Below are 27,932 nucleotides of genomic sequence, written 5' to 3'. Positions count from 1 at the left end.
CTCACCAATTGTTGATGAATACCAAGGTCAAAATCTTGCTCAAGATTGGTGATCACAGTTGCAATTCCTTTTAAACCAGCCTGTTGAAACTTCTCACTCTGAATCAGTCTGAGGAGAACAATTGATAATTGTTGGAAACCAGTAATGTGAGTGCTAGGCTTATACTGATTACTGGTCTTACAGATAAAACTTTAAGTAATGGATAATATAGTGAGTCAAAGAAATAGGGTCTGCTCCTCTGGATTTATTTTGTAATTTTAGCTTAATGACCATTCTCTTCAAATATTTTTAATACATTTAGATAAAAGTGAGGAAGAATAGTTCTTTCATATTACATGCTTATCCTCAAATCATCCTTTTGAGATATGTGTATTACACTTTTATTGTGGTGTTGAATCTCCATCAGGCCATCTCATGACATTTATTTTTTTCTAACTTAACTGCTAACTGATGGCAAGGTCCATGAAAGAAGCCTCAGAGAAGCAGGGCATCTAAATATTTTTACCCCTTGTGCTTGAACAATTAAATAGAATTTTATTCTGTAGGCTGCTGTAGGAAATGGCAGGCTTAATAGCCTGGGCAATGAGCAGTGGGGTTTACACTTGAGGTAAAGTCCGCTTAAATTTCAAATCAGCTACAATTCAGGACACACATTTCCTGAGCAGGTAGGATGGACAAAGCATTGGGATATCGAAGAAACAACGGACTAAATTCTGAGGAGGTTTTCAGATTTTTAAAGGGGATTTTTAAACAAGTAACAAATTGAAACTTTCCCTAAATGTTCAAACAGAAACCCCCTTTATAGTCTTATCTTATGGAGTACATCAGAGATGTGAGCACATACATATCAAAGGTATCCCAAAATGATCTCTAATGGATCACAATTTAGACTACAGTTATGAAACATCACTTTAAGCTTCCCTGGCTTGGTTACTCATGTAACCTGAGCACTAGAAATGTGTTAAGGTTCAGCTATACTATTTTGAATCAGTGGTTCTTGGAAACACACAAGAATAAAAACTGTCTATCTATCAGACTAAGTTGTTTTTAGGTACTTATTTTTTAGTAGATTCACCTTATTAGCATAATCTAGTTTGCTATTTATGCTGGTATATATATTTTTAATATTTTATTTATTTATTCATGAGAGACACAGAGAGAGAGAGAGAGAAGCAGAGACACAGGCAGAGGGAGCAATAGGCTCCACGCAGGGAGCCCAGTGTGGGACTTGATCCTGGGACTCCAAGAACACATCCTGGGCTGAAGGCAGCGCTAAACCACTAAACCGCTAAACCACTGGGGCTGCCCTATGCTGGTATATTTGACAACTGTAGCTCTGGGTGATAAATAGAGACTGGCATCATTTGTTTTCTGGACCTCCAGCTTGACCAAGTAATGTATCACCATCTCTGCTTTGGTGAATGGCCAAAGGTATGCTTTTGTTCGTTCACTTTTAAAGTTATCCAAAATAAATATGCACTGAAGACTTACTGAGCGTCCTTAAATACATTCATTTAGTAGACTGTTTTGCAGCCATTAAATAAGATGATGTAACATTAGCATCAGAAATAAAATCCTTAGGTATAAATCCAACAAAACATTCAAAAGAGCTACATGAAGAAAATTACAAAACTCTGTTGATAGAAATCAAAGAAAAACTAAATACATTGAGAGATATTTCGTGCTCATGAGTAGTAAGTCAATAGTGTTAAGATGTTTCTTTTCAACTTGATCTATAGATTCAATGTAATCCCTGTCAAAAATCCCAGCAAGTTATTTTGTGGATATCAACAAATTGATCTGAAAGCTTACATGGAGAGGCAAGAGACCTAGAATAGCTGACACAGTATTGAAGAAGAACAAAGTTGCAGGATTGGCACTACCTGACTTTAAGACTTAATACAAACCTACTATAATCAAGGCAGTGTGGTATTGACAAAGGAATAAACAGAGATCAATGGAAAAGAATAGAGAGCCTAGAAATAGACCCACACAAATATACCTTTTACAAACATTAACTCAAAATAGATCATACATCCAAATTTAAAATACAAAACTACAAAATCCCTGGAAGATAATAAATGAAAATATAAAAGACTAAGTTTGCCAATGACTTTTTAAATACAACAGCAAAGGCATGACTCATGAAAGGCACAATCCACATTGAAAGACAGTATGGCAGGTTGTTTTTCATAAAAATAAACATATTCTTTTCATGCAATGCAGCCATAACATTCATTGGCATCAACCCAAATGAGTTGAAAACTTAGGTCCACAGAAAAAATTGCACACAAATGTTTATAGCCACCTAGTCATAATTGTCAAAACTTGGAAGCAACTTGGATTTCCTTCAACAGGTGGAAAAACTGTTACATTCATACAATAGAATACTATTTAACTCTAAAAGGAAATGAGCTACCAAACCACATTAAGGCATGGAGAATCCTTAAATGCATATCGCAAAGTGAAAGAGGTCATTGTGAGAAGGTTACAAACTGTGATTCCAACTTTATGATATTCTAGAAAGGACAAAACTATGCAGATGATAAAATAATCGGTGGTGGTCAGGAGTTCATGGGAAGAAGGAATGTGTAGGTTGAATAAAGAGGATCATTAGGACAGAGAAACTACTCCTGATTCTGTAATAGTGAGTACAACACTATACATTTATCAACTCCCTAACGTGTACACCATTATGGGTGATTCCTAATGTAAACTATGATTGATAATCATGTGCTAATATTGGTTCATGGATTGTAATAAATGTACATGATATTGTGGGATGTCAAACATGAGGGGGCTGCATGTGTGATAAGGAGAGGGTATGTGGGCTTTGCTCAATTTTTCTTTGACTCTACAACGGTTCTAAAAAAATTAAAGTCTATTACTTAAAAAAAGAATGAGGTAGACTTGCATGACTCCAAAGGGGAAAAAATGAAATCTATTTTCAGGGGAAAAAAAGGCAAATTGCATAATATGCATTATATGAAATGATGTTTCTGTGTGGGTGTCTGTGTATTGAAACATTGTTCTATAAATATACACACAATCATTTTATATGTTCCTGAAAGCATTGAAAGAAAATTAGAAGAATATATACTAGTTAATGGTGGTTATCTATAGGTGGTAACTTAATAATGGGTGATTGCCACATTAGATTTTATCATTTACATCACTAGATGCTTGTATCAAGTGTTTGTTGCTTTTATTGTCAGAAAAAAAAGCGGAATGAAGGAAAAGAAAACAAGTTTTAAAAATCAAATAAATCAGGCAGTTTGAGGAGATGCCTGAATTTTCTCAAGTTGGGGCAGGTGGAATGCCTCTGGAATCTTCCTGTTGGGCCCAGTTTGTCTGCTGTATGTACCTGCAGTGGTTGTGATCCATGGCTCTGCTCTTAATAAAACATGTATGTGTTCCCTCAGGCCCTGATCCTGGGCACCAAACTTTTCTCTTCAGCCCTTACACCCTGTACTGAAAGGGTTTCAAGACCTAAAAGATTCTGGGCTGAACTGATGTCCAGACTCAGAGTGACCAGTTGCTTTTGTGAAGGGTCTCACAGATCCAGCATGGCTAGAGCCATCTCTGCCTCTCTCCTCCTTGTAAGAAGTGGGCACATATTCATGGAACCTGCCTCTTATTTCCTGAATGCTCCAGGAAATGCAGGAAATATACAAATGGCCCTAAGGCTCATCTGCATTTCTTGTACAGGACAACACTTCAAGGGCGGGGTGCCCCACTCTGCTGTGGTTCCTGTTCTACTGGAAGCCAAGGTCCTATAGCTCCTATCCACAAAATTTAACAACTCCACAATACTGAGGGAACAAAAAACAGGCAGGCTTATTGCAGGTGGCCCAACAAAGAAAAGAGAAGCTATTCTTATTTTCAAGCAATTCACACTTCTGAATGTTTTTAAATGTGGAGAGTAGAGAAGACTGGTCATACCTCTCTCCCACTCTTCCTTCCCATACTTTCTCCCTTTCTTGCTTTTTCATAAGGTAATTCTTATCTAATTATTTTGTCTGTGCAAAGAACAAAGTTAGAGGTTTAAAGATCTGGTTTCCTGGTTGTTGGCGATTATACCAAGGGAAAGAGAAGAACCTAGAACTTTGACTCCTCTTTACCACTGCCTACCACTATGAGGACCTGTTCCCGGTGTATGGACACCCTCACTATTGGACGGGGTCATGTCAGGAGATAATTTTTCAACTTCCTAATAGGCACATGAGATACATGATCAGTAGTTTCTCATCTGCAGAAACAGAAACCTGAGCCCTCAGAAATGTCTGGACAGTGCTTTGAAAGCATCCCAGCACACGAAGCCCAATAAGGTTGTTCCTCTAGGCTGGAGATAAAACACAGATGGAGTGAGGCTGTATCTGGGCTTAGTCATTTGTATTGGCTTTTGAGAATTCTACTGAGGCTAAGCAACCACAAGTTTCTGTTTGGTTTTATTTTGATTTAACAGTCAACCATATGCTACTGCCTCAAATCAGCCAGTCCCCATAGGTGATAACAGTTTTTATCCATTCCACAAGGGTGACATTGGCCCATGATGGAAGGAGCAGCTGGTTCTTTATTAGTGGCAATGCTCTTGGGGAGAAGTAGGATGCTTCTTTCAAAAATGATCACTTCTATATTGGAGAAAATCCCTTTCATCAGCCTGGCTACAGGTTTATGAAGCTACTCCTTTCCAATCATATGATTTTGATAGTCACTAAAGATGAAACAATACATCAAGTAAAGTCTCATATCTAATACATTAATACTCCTTGGAAATACAGGTGTGGGGCAATTGTTTCTCAGGCTGTTGATGGCCTAGAAATATTTTATTGTATGGGTCATGATCCATTTCTTAAATTTACCTAACAAAATTCACCTGGAGATTTTTGCAAAAGACACAGATTTCTAAAAAAAAAAAAAAAAAAAAGACACAGATTTCTAGTTCCCCATTTTGATGACTGGTTTATGTCTGTAGAGAAGTGGGGTATTGACCCTTAATAATTACACCAGATGACTGACCTCATTATATGGGAGTGGAGCCTTTGTGCTGCCAGGGCTATGTTCTAAGAAGCAAGGGAGCCCTAGATTATGGTAATGGAAAAAAAATCTGGGTTTCTTTGATTTCCAGCTGGGAGTTCAAGTGCATTGAGTTTTCTTCATGACATCAAAGGACAACAACTTCTTGATCCTTGAATTTCCTCGATTTCCTTGATCAAGGGAGAGACCACTCAAGCTCTTGGTGAGTCCAATTTGTATAAGCAAATAAAACAAACCTGAACCCTTTGTTATTCAGATAAATCACCAGAATAGCATTTTAAATTTGAATTTGTGAGTTGACGACACACATACAAACACACACACACACACACACACACCCCACAACTCATTGTGTTCAGCTTTCCAGCTCTAAAAAGATCTGATCTATATGTCTTTTAATTCTCATTTAGGAAAAGAAGAATGGGGTGAAGGGATTACTGGGAATAATACTTACACAGGAATCTAGAGGTAACAGCCCTGAAGCTCCTAAAAACTAGGAGATTGAAAATCAGGGATTAGGATGTAATTCATTAAGTAAATTATTGTGTATTCATTCAATAAGAAATTGTGATGCAATCATTATAATGATAACACTTATAAATAAGTGGTAATGGCACGGAAAAGACAACATAATATTCAGTAAGAGAGCAAAACATAGAACCACAGGACCATATGTTGCATAATTTCAACAATTACACATAAACAGATATATATGTAGAAACACAACCAAAGGATAAGGTATAAAAATATAATTTTATTTTTTAAAATAGATGCGTTAAAAATTACTTTAATTTTATTCCTTATATTCTTCTCTAGGTCTTTCTTTCTTTTTTTTTTTTTTTACCAAAATTTCATATATCTCTATTACTCTTCAGAATGAAAAATAATGCAAGGTGGTATAAGAGTAAATACTTTTTTTTTACAAGTGAAGTAGAATAATTTAAAACCTGTTAAGAAGCATGTGTTTCCAATTATGGCTCTAGGATTTGTGCATTCACACTATGGGTGGTGACATCTGCCATTAATAATAATTAATAACACCTTCCCCCAGAGAACTCCAGGCAAAGTTTTATAACTGATGCCACAAGGATCCCTGATAATGTTCAGAACACTGCACCATATCCTGTTCTATGCGGTCAACCTAGATCAGAACCCCCTAAGGCAAAGCAAAGGAGCTGAAGAGATGACTTGATAACTAATTAAAAAAAAAAAAAAAAAAACTATGGTGGGACTTTTTGCAGTAGTCTTCAATATACAGAATACTTTTGTGACAAAAGTGTATCGTTGAGTCCAGGTGAGATAGAAAATAGAAACCAGCAGGTAAAAGTTACTGGAGGGTTCAGATTTCAACTCAGCCCATGGAAGAATTTTCTAACAATCAGCTCCTGAGTGGGCAGATCCCCAGCCAGAGCTCAGTTTGAAGCTGGAGGATCATTTATCCAGGATGCCAGTGAGGGGTGGCTGCTTCAAGCAGACAAAGGCTGTGTGGGTTAGCACATAAGCTTCCTACCCAGATCTGGGACCCTAAGTTCTCAGATTTACAAAATTGGGGTTGTATCTGATCAAGCAAGCAGGACAGGCATAACTACTCCCATCATACAGAGAAGAAATTTGAAACTTAGATTAACTGAAGGCCCGAAGTCATACAGTTAGAGTGGCAGGACCACAAACTTCAAAGCAGTGCCACGAGCACTGCTGATATACACACTCAAATACCAGGGCAGAGGTACTAAGCCAGGATACCAATAACTGAAAGATTCGGACAACAGACCCTTGACAGGTAAACAACAAGGGAAAATGGCAACTTCCCCTTAACCTCTGGCTTTGGTGACTGGATTACACTCTGCAGAGAGCATCTTCTTTGGTCATCCAACATGTAGTTTGCCAGGAAGAAGAGTCATTGCTGAAGTCAAAGTCCATCAAAGTTTTGTTGTCTGAGAGACACTCCAAACTCTCTCGTGGGGCTCACGGAGACTCCTCCAGGTCACAGCCCTACTTGTCTTGACTTGGCCTGATGCTGGGGGTAGGAACTGCTGAGCCAGGAAAGGAAAGACCATGTACTTCCACTTGTATGAAGAAATGCTTGATTCCCTGAGTGAGAACATGAGCCTGCCATAAAGGAAGCAGGAACCTTCTGCCTCTGTTTCCAGGAAAAACTGCTACTCACAGCTACAGGTCTCCTGAGGTAATATATAAAACATTCCTGCCAAAGAAACCCCAGGGACACAGAAGAAGACTAGGGAGGAGGGGTGATCTTTTCATCCTTAGTTTCTGGCAGTTTGGTCTCTGACAAGAGTTGTTGTCATTGTTGTTTTTGTTGCTGCTCTGCCACAAAGAGAAATCAGGGTTGGAGGAGAGAAAAAAAATTAGATAAAATAAAACTGGGAGCATTAGACAGGTTTTCTTTTTCTTCAGAGAACTACCGTGGCATTATTACAGTATTAGCAGTATACTCAGCATTCTGATTTCCATGATGGGTTATTGCATTCAAGTGAGGACTAGGAAGGAAAAAATATCAATTAACATTTATTGAGCATGTATGATGTGACAGGTACTCTCTAGAACATTTTCCATGTGTTGGTTCACATCAGCTTCCTGAAGATTGTATGAAGTGCTTATTTAACAGATAAGGAAAGAGGCACAGAGAAGCTTCTACAATCTGTTCAAGGCTTTGGACTAAATTTGCTATTTATTAAATAATAGAGATGAGACTGAAACTTGAGCAGTCTCACTCAGAGCCAAAATTACACTGGTCTGCGGCGATCCTAGCTCAAATGAGGGAATGAAATACTCAGGAAAGGTTATGTGACTTATTCAAAAATCACTCACAAATGAGGGACAAATCAGCACTAAACCTTTAATATTCCAGGATGAGGTCAGATGATCATCCCCTAGCCTAAGAATATCCTGGACCAGTGCTCACAAGTCACGACCACTGGCATTTCATGAAACTTCCTGAACAAATGCCTTAGAAAAGATTGGTGTAGAGATGCCTGGGTGGCTCAGTGGTTGAACGCCTCCCTTCAGCCCATGGCATGATCCTGGAGTCCCAGGATCAAGTCCCACATCAGGCTCTCTGCATGGAGTCTGCTTCTCCCATTGCCTGTGTCTCTGCCTCTCTATCTCTGTGTGTCTCTCATGAATAAATAAAATCTTTTTTTTTTTAAAGAAAAGATTGATATATATGTTGAGCCAAACGTTCAGTGGACATCTACAGCGAGGCAGGCCCTAACTAGGCCAGCCATTCTCCTAAGTTACAGATCCCTCACAACCAACTTTGTAAACAGTATTTTTACCTCCTTACCTATGGAAACTAAGCACCATATTTGAGGTCACCAGCTAACAGTGGACAAAGAAGCAGCAGGTGTCCTGACTCAGCCCTGACCCCTCCACTCCACATTTCAGTTTACCCCCTCCAATGCAAGAGAGAGTTCTTGAAATAACACAACTTCTAAAACATTTAAATGTGAATCTTATCACTTTGACCTTAACAGAGGCTGATAAAATTTTTTGAAATGTCCTAGCCTTTAATAATTAATTAAATGGAGCTCATAAAGGGGATAAGGCTGGCTCTAGAGTAATGAGATGTTTTACGCTCCCTCATATAATTTTACTGATGTTTGCAGTCACTTTTCATGAAAATAACGTCCTTCTTAAGGAAGCAAGTTGGCTTCTCTAAGGTTTGGCTTCCATGTTACCTTCTCATAGACTCTGAGGAACTCCAAACCCACAGACTAAGTGAAATTGGTGGAGGGAAGCCTTTCCACAAGGAATTAGAACAGATATATATATTATCAAAATGAGCCTCTGGAGATTTAATCGATTGAGAGAAACAGAGAGAGAGAGAGAGAGAGAGAGAGAGAATTAATATGTATCAAATAGCCAATATGATTAGGAATGACTCAGCCAGCCCTTGACCCTTAATGAATTACCAATTTCATGGGGATGGTTTAAGTAAAGTTCTGAATTCAGCAGTACAAGGAATTCTATAATGCCAAGACAGTGTAAAACAGCAGTCTTTTCAGAAGAATTGGACTGGAACTGGAAGCCAACTATTCATGCTAGCATGGCAAGAGATTCACTAGCAGACACTCTGGGGATACAGAGGTGCCAACTCTTGGGATGACCTCACCATACATTCTGAAATCAAAAATAATACCTCTTGGGATTATGTTGAAGATCATCAGTAAGAGAAAGTCCCTGCCATTACTTTAAAAAACCCTGTAATTTCAATTGTCTATTACTATTAATAGAAACTCACCAATTCAATCAAAAGTCATGCTTTCTACAGAGTCGGTTTAGCGTCTTTCCTAATTAGGTTTCCATCAGCCACGTTCATAACATTCAGGGGGAGTGGAGCATTAAAGTTCATTGTTACGAAGCACTGGCCAAATCACTGACGATCAGTCACATATTCTCTATGCTCTCTACACGTGACTTTGCACCCTCTTAGTCTCCCACATCAAGACTCAATCCTAATCTTTGGTTCTTTCCCGAGATGGATGCTTAAATAAAGGATAACTCGGAGGAAGCAAGATGTGAGAGGAGAAAATCAGCAATGAAGTGGCAGTCTTCATTTTTCGTGCATTTACTAATTCATTACAGATTGAATAAATGAACCTTTTACATCATAAGACATCATATACACTAACGCTTGTTAACAGTATAGGGGATTGACTCAAAGTTTATTGGGGCGGGACAGAAGATTTTGAATGATGCCCAACATTTACCTTTTTAACATAAAAAGCTCTCTGACATCTTATAGTCTTTAATGAGAACTGATTCACATTAGTATATTTCAAGAAAGGGCGGAAAAGCACAAAACTGATTCCACTGGTAGTAGACCCAAGATATAACTGGCTTAGCAATCATGGCTGGAGGTCAGATTATTTACCAATTCTCTTGACATAACTCATTTAAAGGTCACAGAGGCCTAGATTCATATATTTTCCTTGACCACTGGAACAAATAATGTATACCTCATTCAGGAAGCTTCAAAAGGATAGTCAGATGATACAGATTCAAGAGTGGCAGCTCACCTCTGTGTTACCATGAAAAGTTAATGAGTTTACAAAGAACCACAGTGGGGTCACTAACCTTGGGGATTGCTTTCCTTATGATAATGCTGGTTGTCTCTGAGCCACACCTTCTCCCTCAGGGAAAGGTCATAGCACAAGTCCTTAATTTTGTTCACAATGGACTTGTAGAAAAACACCTGTGATTTGTATTTGGTGTCCAGGATGGATTTTGTAGGTAACCACATGATATGTTTATTCAGCACACAGACTCAATCGAACAACAGAAAATCCCCCATATCGGAAGGTTCTGTATAGTCACCATTGACTTAAAATCCTGCAGTGCGGAAAGAGCCAGAGGAGACTGCACTCTTGTGAGCAAGTCAGACCAGGTGAAGTCATATGTGCACATGCACATACATAAATACACACACACACACACACACACACACACACACACACACACAGTTATCCTCAGTGGTACTGGGCTTCCCCCACCTAGCAAGGTACAGAGGCAGAGCTCAGCAGACTAGATTAACCTTTCTTCCTCCTTACTGGCAACTCCAAATCCAGTACCCCTAACTTGTCCCCTATCATAACACATATTGCCATCAGGCACTCAGTGGCCATATCTGGAAACCTGTGAGTTACCTTCCTTGTCTCTTTCATTTCCCACCTTCCTTCCTAGATTCCCCATGGTTACTGGTTATATAGCCTAAAATCTGTATCAAATGTTTCCACTTTATCCTACGTCCATTCGTCTTTATAAGTGACCTGCTGATTCTGACCACCATAACTTCCTGCCTGGATTAGCCTTCTAACTGTTCTCCTTACCTCCATTCTAAGAGATTTGTATGTCTAGTTTGCTCCACAACATATTTGCTGAATTCTGAGGATGTACAGGAACACAAAGAGGCAAACCTGCAGTTTTGCCATGCTTAGTAAACAACCTACTAGAAAGAGGCAGAGGTCCAATGCGGGGAACTCATGAAAACCTTAGGAGGCATGGTGAATTGATACTGAGAATCTAAATCGCATTTCATCTGGTGGCACATCTCAATATAGTAAAAGCTAAGTCTGAGGCCCAGCATGGACTGTTGGCAGAAAGCTATGATTCCTTAGCTGACATAAATTAGCAGCCATTTCTGCTTAGTGACAAGGTGGAGGGTTTGGTGGACTTCAAACCATAGCCATTCTCCAATAAAAAAGGTGGTGCTGGGGTTGCTCAGTCGGTTAAGCATCTGCCTTCAACTCAGGTCATGATTCCAGGGTCCTGAGATTGAGCCCCGCATCAGGAAGCAGGGAGCCTGTTTCTCCTCCCTCTGTCATTCCCCCTGTTTGTGCTTTCTGGATCTCTCTTGCTCTTTGTCAAATAAATAAATAAAATATTTTAGAAAATAAATTTAAAAAGAAAGGCAGAGAAGAGTATTAGATGGGGTAGAAGACCAATGCTAAGCTAAATATTTGTGAAAACAAACAAACAAACAAACAAACAAACAAAAACCCTGAATTTCTAGCTGTTTTCTGGAGGTGAAGACACCAGAGATACCAGAATCTCAATTGAAAGTCATGGAGAATCACACCATGGTAGCAGGGGCTAGCCAAAAAAGACTGAATCTTACCACATCTGAAACACAGGCAAAACCCATGTCAGCCCTTGGTAAGACTGAGGTGGTCTGTTCTCTACTGATGATCCTAACAGAGGAAAAGGGAAATTTCTCTTTTGGAACCGGAACCATTTGTATTTCCTCAATTATCTTCTATGCCATTTAGCATACAATAGAAGATTGTTGAACATGTGAAGATGGTTGGCACACAGACCTATGATGAAGCCATATAATTAAAATAATATAACATTAACACAAGGAAAAACCAACAAATAGATTAGAGTGGAGAGTCCAGAAACACACTGACAAATATAGTCAGCAAATCTGTGGCAAAGGGCACTCAGCAGAGAATGAGTAAACAATGATCTTATCAATGAGTAATCCTTTGTCAACTGCATAGCTGTAGAGAAGAATCATGATTGTATGTATCTTTACTTTTATATTATACCATACTCAAAAATCTATTCAAGATGAATTACACATCAAAATGTGGCAGATGAATTATTAAATAGTTTGTAAGAAAATATAGGAAAACATTTTTGATGACTGATGCAGACTGTTTCCTTTAAAGATTTTATTTATTCATGAGAGACACACAGAGAGAGAGAGAGAGAGAGAGAGGCAGAGACACAGGCATAGGGAGAAGCAGGCTCCATGCAGGGAGCCCAATGTGGGACTTCATCTCGGGACTCTGAGATCACACCCTGAGTCGAAGGCAGATCTGAGCCACCCAGGCATCCCGCAGACTGGTTTTCTTAAACCAATCCCTCAAAATTTCTGAGCAGCTATTATTATGCAGGAATAAATTACAATCAAGAACCTCTGTACATTGAGAGACATATCACTAGGATAGTAAAGAGTAAAATCACATATAGGAAAATATACATATATGTGACACATGTCTCAGCAAGATTAGATATATAACAAAAAACTAAAACTAAACTAAAAACTCCCAAACATCAATATGAAAAAGACAGGAAACAGAATAGAATTCAAAAGATTTGAACAAATAATTTGCAAAAAGAGATACTGATATCCAAATGAACAAGTAACTTTAACAGTAATCAGGGAAATACTTATTAAAATAATATTCCATAATCAATGGATATATAAAATTAAAAAGATGTAAAATATTAAGTGTCGGTGTATGTGTAGTAACCAAAACTCTTTTTCACTGCTGATAGAAGTATCAATTGATACAATTACTATGTAAAAAAATTTGGCAGTATCTATTAAAGCTAAACTTTGCTGTCCTCAGAACTGGAGATGGGTCTGTATGCTCACTAAAAAACACAGAAAAGAATGTTTATAGAAGAAGGACTCATATTAATATCAAATTATATAGTTTAAATAATTGAAAAGTAAGTATATTATGGGAGAAATTTGAAAACATAATATTGAACAAAAAAAGATAGGCATAAAAAAAGGACACAGAATTGGATTCCATTTATATAAACTTCATATGAAGTATAAAACCAAGTAAAACCAATCAATGCTATGTAGTCAAAACAGGTTATCCTAGTGGAAGAACTGACTATAAGGGAGTATGAGTCAGGCCTTCGGGGAGCTGCTAATGCTCTCCTATTGATCGTAGTGCTCCCTACACAGGTGTTTTCATTTATGAAAATCCTACAAGCAGTGCAGGAATGATGTGGACACTTTTTAATGTATACTTACTTTTAAAAAAAATCCACGGTGAAGAAGAGATGGATGAGAATTACTGGAGAAAAAATAATTTTTACAAAGTCTGATTAAGAGTTAACTTTCTTCTTTAGGAACAGCTCTGAGAAAGCTGGCAAGGTTAAAATCAAGAGGTAAGAATACCTACTTTAGGTACACAAGCCCTCCTCACATCCGTATGTGTAACAGCTTGACTATAGATAATTATGATGTCATTCCCTCTTGCATACCATCACACTCCCCAGGGTAACAATACTGCACTAGCAGAAAATGACAAGAATAATGCACCCCAACAGCTGCTCTGGTTCAGGCCCCATGCCCAAAATATGACAGAGTCACTCATTCCTCTCTTGTGTAAAAGAAGCCACATAACAAATATCAAGGAGAAAGAAGCTTCATCACAACCATGCTAGTAAAATTCTACTGTAAAGAGATGAGAAAGAAATCTGTTTGGGAGCTCAGATTCTTTGGTTCAGTCAAAGAGATGATGCTCAAAGGGAAGAAGGAAATCAAACACACGGTATTTAAGGACCATTAGACTGAGTCCCAAATGGCAAGGACACAGAGGAGACCAAAAAGGAAGAACGACTAATCACATCCGCTAAAAGTACTAAGAACCACAAGGTAGACCTAGTTCTCATAAAAGGGAGGGCAAAATGGCTATACATAACCTTTTCCCTCCCAACAGTCCCTGGTTGGCAAATCCCTAATCTTGTTTAAAGGCCAGCTCAAATATCAGCTCCTTATAAAGTCACTACTTCCCTCTCCCGGAGACATTTTTGTCCTCACAGGACTTAGCACAAATCTTGATTATAATTACTATGTACTTATCACTCTAAATTGTATTTTTTTATGCCTGTATAGCAGCTACAGCCTCCACAATATGTAATGTAACCTCCGGGGCAAAGCATCTTAGCAGGTAGCACAGTCATCCAAGATGTTTTAATAGTTTTATTACAAAAGGAATACATACACATGGCAAAAAAATTTCAAAACAACATAGACGAATATGAAAGGGATGGATAAACGTTTCTTCCCCATGATCTAGGTCATCGGTTAGCAAGCTTTTCTTGTAAAGGTCCAGATAGGAAGTATTTTAGGTGCAGTAGGACCTACGGTCACTGTTAGAGCTATTCAACTCTGCTGGTGCAAAAACAGCTATAGATGATGTGTAAAAACAGATGAACGAGATTGTGTTCCAATAAAATTTTACTTTGAAGAGCAAGTAGAAAACCAAATTTGTCACAGGGAACATAGTTTGCCCATCCCTATGCTCAGTGATGAGCTCGTGTCCCAAATTAATGACTGTTAAAGTTTCTTATAAAATGTACAGACTGTTAGTTGAATATATCCTTTAAGCAGTCCCACTAACCAAAATGAAGCTTTTAAAGACTGCAAAAATAGAGGATCCCTGGGTAGCTCAGTGGTTGAGCATCTGCCTTCGGCTCACGGCGTGATCCTGGAGTCCCGGGATCGAGTCCCACGTCAGGTTACCTGCGTGGAGCCTGCTTCTCCCTCTGTCTGTGTCTCTGCCTCTCTTTCTCTGTGTGTCTCTCATGAGTAAATAAATAAAATCTTTTAAAAAAGACACCAAAAATACACAATAATTGACTTGGTCTTCAAAGAGAAAAAAATTCCTAAATCACTCCCCCCTACCACCACAAAGAACAGGTATATGTGGTTAGGTAGCTACCAACTACCTTTGTGGAATGTCTGAAGAGTCAAAAAATAAAGCAAAGGTATTTAAGTCTTTGGGACCCCCATATCTCCTCAAATGCACAGTTTTCACCAGAAATGAAATTACTAATTCTAGTTTTATGCTCAGATGAGCCTATAAAATTATCTAACCCTTTCAATATCTAAATTATAACATAAGCTCTAATGCTAGGACTTGAAGCTTTTGTGGGCTGCCTAGAAATCTAACCACAAGGATGAGTACTATTTCAAAAGTAAAACCCATTGCAAGGGACACTTGGGTGGCTCAATGGTTGAGTGTCTGCCTTTGGCACAGGGTGTGATAGCGGAGTCCCGGGATCAAATCCCACATCAAGCTCCCTGCTTCTCCCTCTGCCTGTGTCTCTGCCTCTTTCTCTGAATCTCTCATGAATAAATAAATAAAATCTTAAAAAAAAATTGCAAGCCAACGGGAAAAAAATTGAAATACCCTTTCTTTGTAACATCAGAAACCACCAGCACATTCTTTCAAACGGGGACTGTGGTGGTGTACTGGTTACCCTTGTGCCCTGCAACGGGGCATATATTTCAGGTCCTTTAGTAGTAAGACATGGTATCTATGGGGAAAAAAATAGAAATTATACCAAAACTTTAAAAAAAAACATAAAACAAAATGAAAAACACCCAACTTATTAGTAAGAAAGGTTCTAGTGGATGTAAGATCAAGTCCCACTCTAGAACTTTTGAAAACTCTGATGAGTTACAAGTTCTCCACTGTCACTGGTTTCCCTCAGTTTCTCACTCTGCCTGTGATTCTCTCCTTGGATCTCTGGGTCTCCATGTTTCGACATAGTCCTGTTCCCTCTCCCTCTCTCTCCCTTCCTCCTGCTCTCTCCCTCTCACTCTGGTTCTATCATAGTCTTTGGGATCTTTTCTCTTTGTCTGTCTCTCTGTACCTCAATTGCTGTCTATTCTGTCTTCTCTTTCTCCTTTTGTCTGGTTGCCTTTCATTTAAGCACTTCAATCAGCAAGGTTCTTTTCCATTGCCATGCAAGACCTTCTAATTATTCATATTCCTGGGTGAGGAGTTACAGGTAAAATATGAGTGCTTTACTCACAGTATTCATATGGCTAAGGGTGCATGCATGTGTGTGTGTGTGTGTGTGTGTGTGTGTGTGTGCAATATGAATATGTACATGTAGATAAATACATAGATGAGTATCAAGTAATGTCTGAGATTTAAATTGAGATATATGTTTTCTTTGTTGGACTTACAGGTCACCAGAATGTCTAGTATATAGTATACAGTCTTGTTGGTACAAGAACCTCCATATCTGTCTCTTTTCTAAAACAAAAACAAAAACAAAAACAACTGATGAGGAAAGGCCTAGATGCATCGACTATCACACAATCAGAAAAAAAAAAATACAAAGTGATCTCCTTACCACCTTTGTCATCAAAAATATCTACCAACACTAGTAATTAGAGATTTGAGTTTTTTTGGTGAAATCTAGGTGCCTAGAATTAAGTATAATGAAGCTTATAAGGTTAATGATCTTTTTATGTTTGGTTTAAAATATTTTTAAGTAATAAAATTAGCATATATTCATATAAGAAACATCAAAAAACTCAATCTAAATGATACTTAAGATAGTCACAATCAATGATAATATTTGAGTTTTATCTTTCCAAATTCTTTTCACATTTTCTTTCTTTCCGTTTACAAAAAAGTTTACTGAGCCCCTATTATGTACCAGATGCCCTGTTAGATATTTAGAATACACCAGAGAACACAACAGACAAAAATTTTTACCCTCATGGAACTTAAAATCTTACTATTTTAAAAATATATGTATATTTATACATATTTATATATTGCTTTGCTGTGTAAAATTTTAAAATCATTAAATACAGATCTATATAATATGTTTAATGGGTATATAATATTTTATCACACTAATGCACAAGAACATGGGTATTGTTTGCTTTTGTGGACCAAGAAAAGTCCAAAAAAATAAAAACAAACCCAAAAATCACACAAGAATTTAGTATTTACTCTGAGAGAATATTTATTTATTTTAAAAACTTTACTTATTTACTCATGAGAGTAAACTCATGTCTCTCTCTGTGTCTCATGAGAGACATAGAGAGAAAGGCAGAGACATAGGCAAAGGGAGAAGCAGGACCCCTGAAGGGATCCTGATGCAGGACTTGATCCCAGGACCCTAGGATCACGACCTGAGCCAAAGGCAGATGCTCAACCACTGAGCCACCCAGATGCCCCTGAGTATTTATTTATAAATGCTGTGAGGGATATATAGAAAAAAGGACAAAAAAAAAAAAACATTTTTAAAAGATGAATGAGGGTCTCAGCCCTCTAAAACATGAAAATGGACAAGGAAGAGAGTATAATTATAGAAGAAAGATAATATGCATTACACATCTGCTAAGGGGGCATTAGATGTGCTTACTTTAACATGTTATTAATTCAGTGATGACAGCAACAGCAACTACTACTACTACTACTACTACTACTACTACTACTAATGCAGCTAATATTTATTACTATGTGCCAGGTACTGCATTAAGGGCTACCAAGCCATTTAAGATTGTACGAACCCTTTAAGAATATTTTTACATATAAGGAAATAGAGGCATAGAGTCAGTTATTTTCATGAAGTCACAGAGCTAATTAATGATGAAGCAGTATTTCAAACCCAAGAAGTCTGTTTCCAGAGTCTTTGCTACTAATCACTATTATTAGAGTTAAAAAATTGCACCATATTTTATCTTCAGAACACAAATCTTATTTATGTGGATAAACAAGAAAGATGGTACCAAAAACTCATTTCCATTTTACAAACTACAAAGTGTTTATTTCCAGAGAAAGGTATTGTATTTCCTCTTTCTGACATCTTATACATGCATCATCACCTCTCCTCCAGCCTGCTTCAGAGGGTTGTACCCCAATATATTCAGATTCTTTTGAGAAGTTATAGATAGCTGTGGACTTCAACTTTTTCCAAAAAAAAAAAAAATGCTCATATACACGCAATGTGTAGGCAATCTCAGAAAGTTCATGGGCTCTGAAGCCTTACAGAAGAATTCCCTAGGGAAATATTTTTCAAACTTTAGTGTTACTAAGAATCACCTAGGGGATTATTAAAACATCAATAACCCTGCTCACTCTTCTGCCCCCATCAACAGAATAAATACTAATTCCAGAGGCTACATTTACTTAAAACACCCCAGGTTATTTTAAATGTGGGGGGCCAGAGGACCATCTCTGAATGTAGTTTCAGTTGCCAGTTGGAGAACCCAAGGCTGCTCAGTTCAAAATCCCTCTATCTACCCAGAGCTAGTCAGGTAGAGATTAGAGGCAGCATTTCCAAACCTGAGTGACAAAAACCCTTCCCTTGATTCTAATCGAGAGAAAGAAGTGAAGAAATAAGCAAAAGACCTTTGACTTTCCAAACAGGCAAGCCCTGGATCAGATGACTAATAAGTTTGGGTTCCCATCTCCTCTCTCATTCTAATTAGAGAAAATGACTAGAGCCGTCAAGCCTTTGGCTCATGAGTACAGTATGATCAGACAATTACCTGATAGCATGCCTGATGTTAGAGTGAGTATCCACACTGTCCATGCTGTCTCTCTAAGGTCAGTAGCCAGCAGGAAGAAATCAAATGCCAGCTTCCACACGTTCATTCTTCCTGGAGAACAAGCTGGAGATGACATTTTAGTGATGCTACAGGAGTCATTCACAGGAATGGGTGGGCATCATGAAAAGAATAAAAGAGGCCAGTAACCTGAGAACAGAGTAACATGGAAAGGGGCACAATTAGAATCTTCTGTTCATGCCAAGGGCTCCCCTACCATCACTTGAACTGGCTTAGGAATTCCTCTTTAAGAAACTTCAGCATGAACCCAATACACAAGGGCAGTGTGACAGTAGAAAGAGCTTTGGAGTCAAAGTCAAAGCAAAACTCAAATTGCTGATCTGTCGCCTTTTGGCTAGATAATTTGTGGCGGCTTTCTTAACCTCTCTGGAGGCAGAGCTGGGGCTGGACTTGGGTCCCTCAACTCTGACCTCAAAACTCAGCATTTCTTGGTAGCTGGACCCCTATGCCTCTTGAGTAGTAGATCTTACAGACATGTGGAAGAAACACATTTACCAAAAGAGAGACTCAACCAGGAAGACTGGTGAAGACTGAACCAAACCAGTCTATGCCAAGGTGGACCACAGTGCTGACCTGACCTTTCACTAACTTTTTTCCTCACTGTAACACTAAAAAAATCACACCAAAGGGTGGAGATTTGACGTGCTCATGAGACATGCAGTGCATGATGAAGCATGTTCCACCCACTGTGCCTGCATGCCTCATTTCCTGTATCTCCCACCCCTACATACTTAGACATCACTCCTTTGCCACCTCAGGCTCTTTAGAAACATGCCTCAAATTGGGCTCCCTGTGAGGAGCCTGCTTCTCCCTCTGCCTATGTCTCTGCCTCTCTCTGCGCCTCTCATAAATAAATTTAAAAAAAAAAATCCTTGACCAGATTTTGGGATGCCTGGTGGCTCAGTGGTTAAGCTTCTGCCTTTGGCTCAGGTCGTGATCCTGGAGTCCTGGGATTGAGTCCCACATCGGGCTCCCTGCATGGAGCCTGCTTCTCCCTCTGCCTATATCTCTGCCTCCCTCTGTGTGTCTCTCTTGAATAAATAAAATCTTTAAAAAAAGAAACATGCCTCACCTTCTGTTCTGAGAGCCAGCCTGAAGGATCCTTTCCTTTGTTTTTCTCACATGTGCTTGAGCATAAGCCCCAAAAGCCTTGCCTGGAACTCCCATTTGTCCTCTAGTAAATTTCTGCTCAAGGACCCCAGTCATTAATACTCCACTCAGTTTCCACAGTGTTAGAATGGGGATAATTCCTACTTCAGAGGGTTGTTGTAAGGATTAAATTAAATAACATAGTGATGATATTTTGCAAATATTCTTATAGAGGGTTGCTCAAAAGATATGGTGACTTTTTTTTTTAGATATGGTGACTTTTATTACTGTTGTTAAAGGTCAGCTTCTGAAATATCATACTATAGAGCGTATCAGGGTGGAGTAGAATCATTACTCTAGTGTTCAGCAAACTCCCCTCTGCCTTGTCTCCAACCCCCAGCCTCAATCAGATACAAGAAGAGCAAAGGGAGCCATTGATGACTGATTTATAATTGTCAGCATAAAACATAACACTTCTATCATGAGGCAATGACATCTGACTTGAAGTAAATCTTAATAGTTCCCTCAATGGCCACTTCATAAGGCCAGTAATGACCCCTCAATCACCCTGAATCAGACAATTTGTTCTGAAGCCCAGCACATATCACCTGTATCAGTTCTCCTGGACCCCAGGAGCCCTGTGCCCAATCCCAATGGTACTCCCTGATGTGCAGGAATGCTGGCTTCAGCCAAAACATAACTCTGTCCCCAGCCCATGGCAAAAAGGCCTGAGCAAGTCCAGATATCAGTGGAATTCTGCATCCTAAATTTTAGTCTCCCCTTCTTCCAACACCTTACATGTAAACCACACTGCTAGACCAGCCATCTCTCAGCTTCATCTCCCACAAAATGTCGGTAATCATATCTGTCCTTCTTATCTCTTAGGACTATGATGATAATAAAACTGAAGAAACATGACAAAATTCTTCAAAGTGAAGCATTTTGAATAGTAAAAAGGCATATTACTGATCTAAGGTAGTAGAAAAATATTCAGTAGATCTCAGCAGAAGCAGAGACAAGACAGCTTTGATGTATATGTAAAAACTACGTAGAGTTTCCTATAAGAGCATCCAGGTCCTTTTATCTCTATCAGAATTTTAGAATAATGCCTGTTCTTTCAGTATGAACCTTGAATAGTAAGATTTCACTTTTGTTTCTTGCCAAGCTTTTAACCATTGCATCTATAGGGGCCAAGAGCAGGCTACCCCCAAATGTGCTACTTTGGCCTATTGATGATTTTAAATAAATGTCACTTACGAGACAGCCATTGCAAAAATAACGCTCTGATCGCCCCTGCCTCTCAACCTGTCTTAGACTCCAGAAAGCAAGAAATCAATCTCCCAAGTGAAAAGTTCCTTCCCTGTAATACGGGTAAAGAGAATCTTTGCTCTGTAAGAAATCTGAGCCAGGGAGACTATATAAACAACCCTTGTTACTTTTTTATTCTTTTATTTTCCCAGCCCAAATTCTGTTTAGAATTCCTTACCAATTGTAGCTCCCAAAGTTACATTTTCTCATCCTGTCAATTCCTCATAGATTTATTGTCTCTTTGTCGAAAAAAGTGTAAAAACCTCCTGAGCTGGTCATTTCTTGAAGTCTTAATTTCATTATTGTGCCTCTGTGTGCACTTTAGTTTGTTTTTTTGTTTGTTTGTTTGTTTTTGTTTTTCATCTGTCTCATGTCAATTTAATTCCCAAACCAACTGGAAGGAGCTTAGAAGAAACAAGGAAACTTCTTCCTCTCCTAGACATGTATCTGATGTAAGCAGAATCTACACTCTGCAGTGGCTGGCACATTCTGAGGAGTCTGGTTCCTCCTCACATTGCTCCTCCAAAGCTCTTCCAGGCTATCACTTTTGGCTGCTGCAGGGATGATGTCTGGCCAGTATGCCTTTGGAGACACAGATGCATCCTTCACACTTTCAAGAGGTATGCGACAATGATCAAGATACACATAAAGAAAAGCCATAGTATTTGTATATAAATTTAAAGACATAAGGCAAAGTGGCATTTTGGGGAGCCTGGCTCAGGATGTCTCTGATAGAGTTTACTAAATAAAAGACAATCTTTGTTTTGAAAACAAGTCAGGATAAAAAGAAGCTATGACATCCAAGATGAGATTTAAATGTGCAAATAAGGGCAATGATATCTTTAAGGGATGGCGTGGGGTTTTTTTGTTTGTTTGTTTTTGTTTTCAGGGGGCATGAATTTTCAATTTCTCATTGGGCATGCAATATATCCTTAATCGTTCAAACCTGATGTCATATATTAAGGGATTTCCTCTCTACAACGTGCTCTTGCAGTTCTTTTGCCTAACATGAACTGTGGCCACCTCAAAATTCCCCTTTTAAAGTTCTCACTACTACTATTCCTTGTTCAAATTAAGCACCACCCTTGTCAAAAAGCCTTCTTAACCATCCCTACCAGAAGGTTCCCACCTCATCTTTAGTCCTCTAGAAGTTCTCCCATGAGAAGACGTGCATCTTCTACTGCCTCATGTGAATTCGTTCATGACTTTTTATACCATGCTACTCACACCTCTCTATCAGTGCCTGGAACAACTTAGGTTCTCAGCGATATCTGTAGAATGAAAAGTTAATAAGATTATTTGCATAAAGCTGTTAGTGTTGTCCCTGGCACATAGTACTACTTAAATGTTAGCAATTATTCATATAAATAAGAAAACACTCCACGCATTTTTGTGCCCAAATCTATGGTTTCATGTCTAATTCTATTCTATTCATATCCTTTTTCTTTAAAAGATATGAATCTTCCTGAGTCTTTTAAAAAAGTTTTTATTTAAATTCCAGTTAGTTAACTTACAGTATAATATTGATTTCAAGTGTACAATATAGTGATTCATCACTTCTATACAATACCTGGTGCTCATCAGAACAAGTGCCTTCCTTAATCCCCATCACTTATTTAACCCATCTCCCACCCCACCCCCAAAGTCAATATTTAATTATCTTTGATAGAAGGTATCAGCAAATTCCAAAAAGAAGTATAATTTCTATTCTTAGATTATGCATTTTTCAGCTAAAGATTGCGTGTTTGCCAACACAAAGGTGATATAAAATAAACTACTACATCTTTCTTACTACAAATACCAGTACCTTATTTAAATAGTGGGTTTCAAACTTCAGGAATTTATGTAAACACATATGTATGTGAACAATAGGAAAATACCTAATCATGTGAAATAGAAGGCTTGCTTACTCCAAAGTCAAGGACATAGATCAATGTTTCATCTTTGTTCCCCCAAAACTTAACTTATAAGCTACGAGTGCAACACTCTCAAACTGAAAACACTAACATATTGTGTCTGACCTGGGTGGAGCTTCAGAGAAAGAACTATGTGTCATCAGAAAGCAGAAAGCATGTAGTCTCCCTACTTTTAAGATCGCTAGTAGGGGGATTCAAACTGGTCCCTCTTGCCTCACATCTTATGCTTTTCTCCTCTATAGCATCTCACTTTCCATGTCCAATGCATTTGCCTTCATAATTAGGATCAGAACCCTGATCAGGAAAAGAAAACTGTAAGTTTGTTAAAGAAAGCTAATTCTATTAAAATTTAAAAGGTCAGGTGAAGAAAATCGTATATAAATGATCACAGCTGATATCAAACGAAAATCAGATTTTTTTGTTGACTCATAAATGTATAAAGTAAGACTAGGTCTTAAAATTTTCCCATCAATTTATGCTCAGTGAATCACTCAAGAGTTGATTTTCAGGCTCTCTAAAGATGAAGAGGAGAGTGTGAGAACAATGCAATCACTACTGCAGCTCAGGAATGAAATCTGACAGGTATGTATTAGGAGCATTCCTTTTTCTCAAGGAGATAGAGCATCCATAACTGATGTGCCTTCTCCCAACCTCCTCTGAAATCCATTCACGATGAATAATTTTACAAACAGATCTCAACTGGCTCTGATTTCTATGTCCTATATTAAAATGTATCAGGCAAGCATAGATTCTGGAGGCAGATCAAAAAAGTTTACAAATTGTGCTCTGTCCCTGACACTCTCATAAGAGCCTGAACATCTGACTTATTCTTTCTGAACCTTAGTTTTCTGTTTGGTGTAATGGAAGCGATCATTCAATCCTCACAAGATTATTATGATATTTTTTTAAATGATGAATATAAGACATTTTACAACAACAACAAAAAATACCGGCCTGGTTTTATTGTCAAGTTTGCATTGATACATCTCAGGTTTAAAAATACCTGAAGGAGAAGATGCGCATGTCAAATAACCAGATAGTCCTACAATTTGATAAACGCGATATTAATATCATCATAAGGACATATGTATGCAGATGATTGTCTATGAGCAATGTTGCCAGTGAGAAATAGAGAGTAAGAAACTGAAGCATTTTAAATCACATTCAGCATAAAAATGTGAGGAGACAATATTAATGCTTATACTATCTACCTAACAAGAATTTCATAGGCACTAATGAGCTAGTGCTGGTTAGCATTTTGAAACCCAGTGGAGGAAAGAATAATACACACAACACACCCCACAAGGCAGTGACTATAATCATATGAAGTTAGATCATGTATAAAATGAGCTGTGTAGAAGCAATATGTTCTTGCTCCTGACAAATTGTCTGTACTTAGGATCCTGAATGCCACAGCATTCCCTCATTTGGTCCAAATCTTGCTAAGGTCCCCATCAAGAAAGTCTGCCCTGTATGACAGGGCTACAAATGTCAATACCTGAATTTAAATAATGGCTCAAAATCTTCAAAATTCCTCTGAACTTTCTCTCATTCTTTCTCTCTTATACACACACACACACACACACACACACACACACACACACAATAAAGAAAGGTTTAGTCATGTGCAAGGCAAAAGTTATGCCCCCAAATGGCTGCCCCAAGAGCATCAGCAACATGCACAGGAAGGAGGCAAGAAGAGGGAAAGTAGTCAATGAAACCATAACCATTCAGGAAAAAAAAAAAAAAAAAACATTCAGAATTCCTGAAATGTTATATGGGCCGTCTATAATCACCCCACTTTAATTTAGCATAATCATTAGTCTTTTTATGGGTTTTAACTAAACTAAACTAAAGATCAGACAGTTTTAAAAGATGTGTGACACCTGGGCCTCTTCTCTTTTTCTTTTCTTTCTTTTCTTTTCTTTTTTTCTTTTCTTTTCTTTCTTCTCCCTCCCTCCCTCCCTCCCTCCTTTCTTTCTTTCGTTCTTTTCTTTTTTTTCTTTCTTTTCTTCTTCTTTCTTTCTTTCTTTTCTTTCTTTCTTTCTTTCTTCTTTCTTTCTTTCTTTTTTGTTTTTTTCTTTCTTTCTTCTTTTCTTTCTTTTCTTTTCTTTCTTTCTTTCTTCTTTCTTTCTTTCTTTTTCTTTCTTCTTTCTTTCTTTCTTTCTTTCTTCTTTCTTTCTTTCTTCTTTTCTTTCTTTCTTTCTTTCTTTCTTCTTTCTTCTGATTTTATTTATTTATTTGAGAGAGAGGGAGAAAGAGAGGGAGAACAGGGGGAGAGGGAGAGGGAGAAGCAGACTCCCCACTGAGTAGAAAGCTTGACTCTGGCTAGATCCCAGGATTCTGGGAACATGACGTGAGCTGAAGGCAGGCATTTAACTGACTGAGCCACCCAAGTGCCCCTGCCCCACTTCATTCTGAGGAAGAAAATTGAGGTGGCAAATCATGAATTTCTGATTTTTGTCTTCATGTTTGGGGTTGATGAACTATTCCCTTTACTGATCTGAGAGAAAGAAAGGTATTGGAAATGACAGTGACACAAATATGTAGGGAACTTATCACAACAGTGTCCTTTCATGTGTATCAGATCTATCATTCTGCCAATTAATTCTGATTAGCACTGACCCTCACTTTACAGATGAAGAAATCTAAATTCAGATTATTGCCTCAACTTGCCAAAGGTACTTGACAAATAAAGAGGGCTAGAACTCAAATTTCCAGTCTTTTTCATTACATTAAGTTGCCTCCATCTGGGAGGTTTCCTCTGCTTCTATACTATCCAATTTACAAAAATAATTACTTTCTTCGTAATGCTGAAACAGATATATCTGGATAGACGAAATTGATTAGCTCTACTTTTGAGGACAGAGATCGAAAGAGAAGGTTATGGGTAGGTGTGTGTGAGGGTTAAATAAAAAACAAAGGACTTCAGGCAAGAGAGAAAGGTCACTAGTTAGCAGACTTTGAGTGCTCAAGCATCAGTCACTACCCTTATTACTGACAACAATAAGTAACCCCTAGTAGACCTACTGCATGTCGCCATCCAAAATTTGACCCACGCTGTCCCTATATAATTTGTAAGCACAATTACATGACCATGCTGGCAACACCCCCCGCATGCACACACACACACACACACACACACACACACACACACACTACAGTTTAGTAATTACTTAAGTGAACAAGTATCTGGTTTGCCAAGGATGCATCTTCCCCTCTCTCATTCTCTTTCAAGATTAGGTTGAGGGATAATTTAACAGCTTGGAAAACAGCATGCATTTCTAGTCCAAAGTCCTTTTGCTTCACAGCACCTACGTATTTGATGTGTCCAAAACTTCCCTTTACAGTCAGAAATTGTGAGCTAACTATTCGAAGAAGTGGAAAAGTTCTAAAAATTTCAAACTTAAATGGAGTGAATAATTTAGCAGTGATGATATTAAAGATGTGATTATTAAAGTAGGGAGTAGAGCAAAGATCTCCAGGAGCTCCATGGAAATAACCTCCGCTTCAATGGTTTAAGTAAATGTGTGTGAGAACAACATATGGACCAGCATCTGTATCCTCAAGGGTAGATATTAGAGCATTCTGGATGCTCTCAGGGACAGGGCTAGGAATATTAACTCTTGTTATTGTGATTTGCATCAATATATTCTAAACCTATATTCATTCCTATTGAACAGATTTTCACCTTAAAATACTAAAAATTTCTATTTCAAAAGCTCAGTATGAGCATAACTATGGTGGGAAGGTTTCTAGCAATAATATTACAAATGAAGTCATGGTAGAAGGCGCTAACCTGAATAATCTGCGCGTATTTCAAAGAATAAACTCTCAATTTCCTGATTGAATCTACCACTCATTTATGTTTATTTTTTGCCTGCCCTTGTTCATAATGTTCTCAATGTCTGCTTTATGGTAGCCTAGAGAACTTTCATGCACTTTTTGAATGGTTTTAATCATAACCACCAAAGCTGTTGTTCATCACCAGTCTGCCAAAGAGAGTTTCCAGGTTCACTTTAAACTGACAGCTGAAGAACTGCAGATATATTCCCCAAATTCTAAAACTTCCTCTGGCATGGCCCAAATCACTGATGTTCACCTCTACAAGCCACTCTGTGGGCAGCAAACCCCACCCACAAACCTACTGTCCTCCGTGTCAGCCTCCTGTAATCTAGCAATCTCTTCACCTCATGAGGGAGGGTCAAGCCTTTATTTGTGTTCTTCACTGGAGGAGGTCAAATACTGGAGGACAACAAGGGGTTGCTGTCACTGGGGTATTGATGTTTCTAGGAATGGATCACACTGGAAAAGCACACACACGCCCTCAAAAGGCTGAACGGGCAACGGGCTCTCTCTGTAACTTGCATCTCCAGTGCCCAGAGAGAGGGACTACACCCAAAAGACAATGACCATCCCACTGCAGTTCTCATCCACGTTAAGTTACTTTACTAATATGTCATCTTGGACTTACTCAAGCCATCAGTAAGTCTGCAAAGTCTGCAGCCCGGAAAGGGGAACTCATTCCACCGAGTATCAGGCGGCCCTACAAGTTAACCCTCTCATCCCCGCATTCCAGATACTTCCTTACAAACCCCCTCTTTACCTGCTCTTCAACCCCACAGACCATTGTGACAGGGGGTAGGATTTACCTGCTAATTTGGAAGTTTCTTTCATGGTTGGGGCTTGGAGAAGATAGATGTCCCGGAGGGATGGAAGCATTCTGGAGGTGACACTGTTCCTGGGGAAGTAGTTGGGCAGTGGCTTCGCTTCGCGCAGTTCCCGAGTAAGAAGCTTCAAACACCCCTGTCCACCTGCCTCTCCAACACACTTTAGCGCTTACCCTCCTCACCCCCTCACCTCTTTCATCACCCCCCATCCTGCCCCTTCTCCACTCGTGACACCGTGGCTGCCAGCCAAGTGGAGCG

General features: G+C 38.6%; 1 long non-coding RNA gene across 4 annotated transcripts; it reads right to left on the bottom strand.

The window, feature by feature from the left end:
• LOC119878565 lies at positions 1–27,932 on the bottom strand. Of its 4 annotated transcripts, none has more exons than XR_005387003.1 (5): positions 27,865–27,932; positions 27,657–27,745; positions 22,218–22,359; positions 18,614–18,820; positions 1–108 (listed from the first exon to the last, which is right to left on the bottom strand). It is a non-coding gene; the product is annotated as an uncharacterized LOC119878565 (long non-coding RNA). The 4 variants fall into 4 exon arrangements; XR_005387001.1 differs by lacking the exon at positions 1–108 and adding an exon at positions 5,818–7,362; XR_005387002.1 differs by lacking the exon at positions 1–108 and adding an exon at positions 5,818–7,357.

Source organism: Canis lupus, unplaced genomic scaffold, assembly GCF_011100685.1.
Source record: "Canis lupus familiaris isolate Mischka breed German Shepherd unplaced genomic scaffold, alternate assembly UU_Cfam_GSD_1.0 chrUn_S1731H1927, whole genome shotgun sequence".
In the NCBI taxonomy this organism is placed as follows: domain Eukaryota; kingdom Metazoa; phylum Chordata; class Mammalia; order Carnivora; family Canidae; genus Canis; species Canis lupus.
The sequence above is the reverse complement of the archived record's forward strand: the minus strand, read 5'-3'. Positions and strand labels throughout refer to the sequence as shown.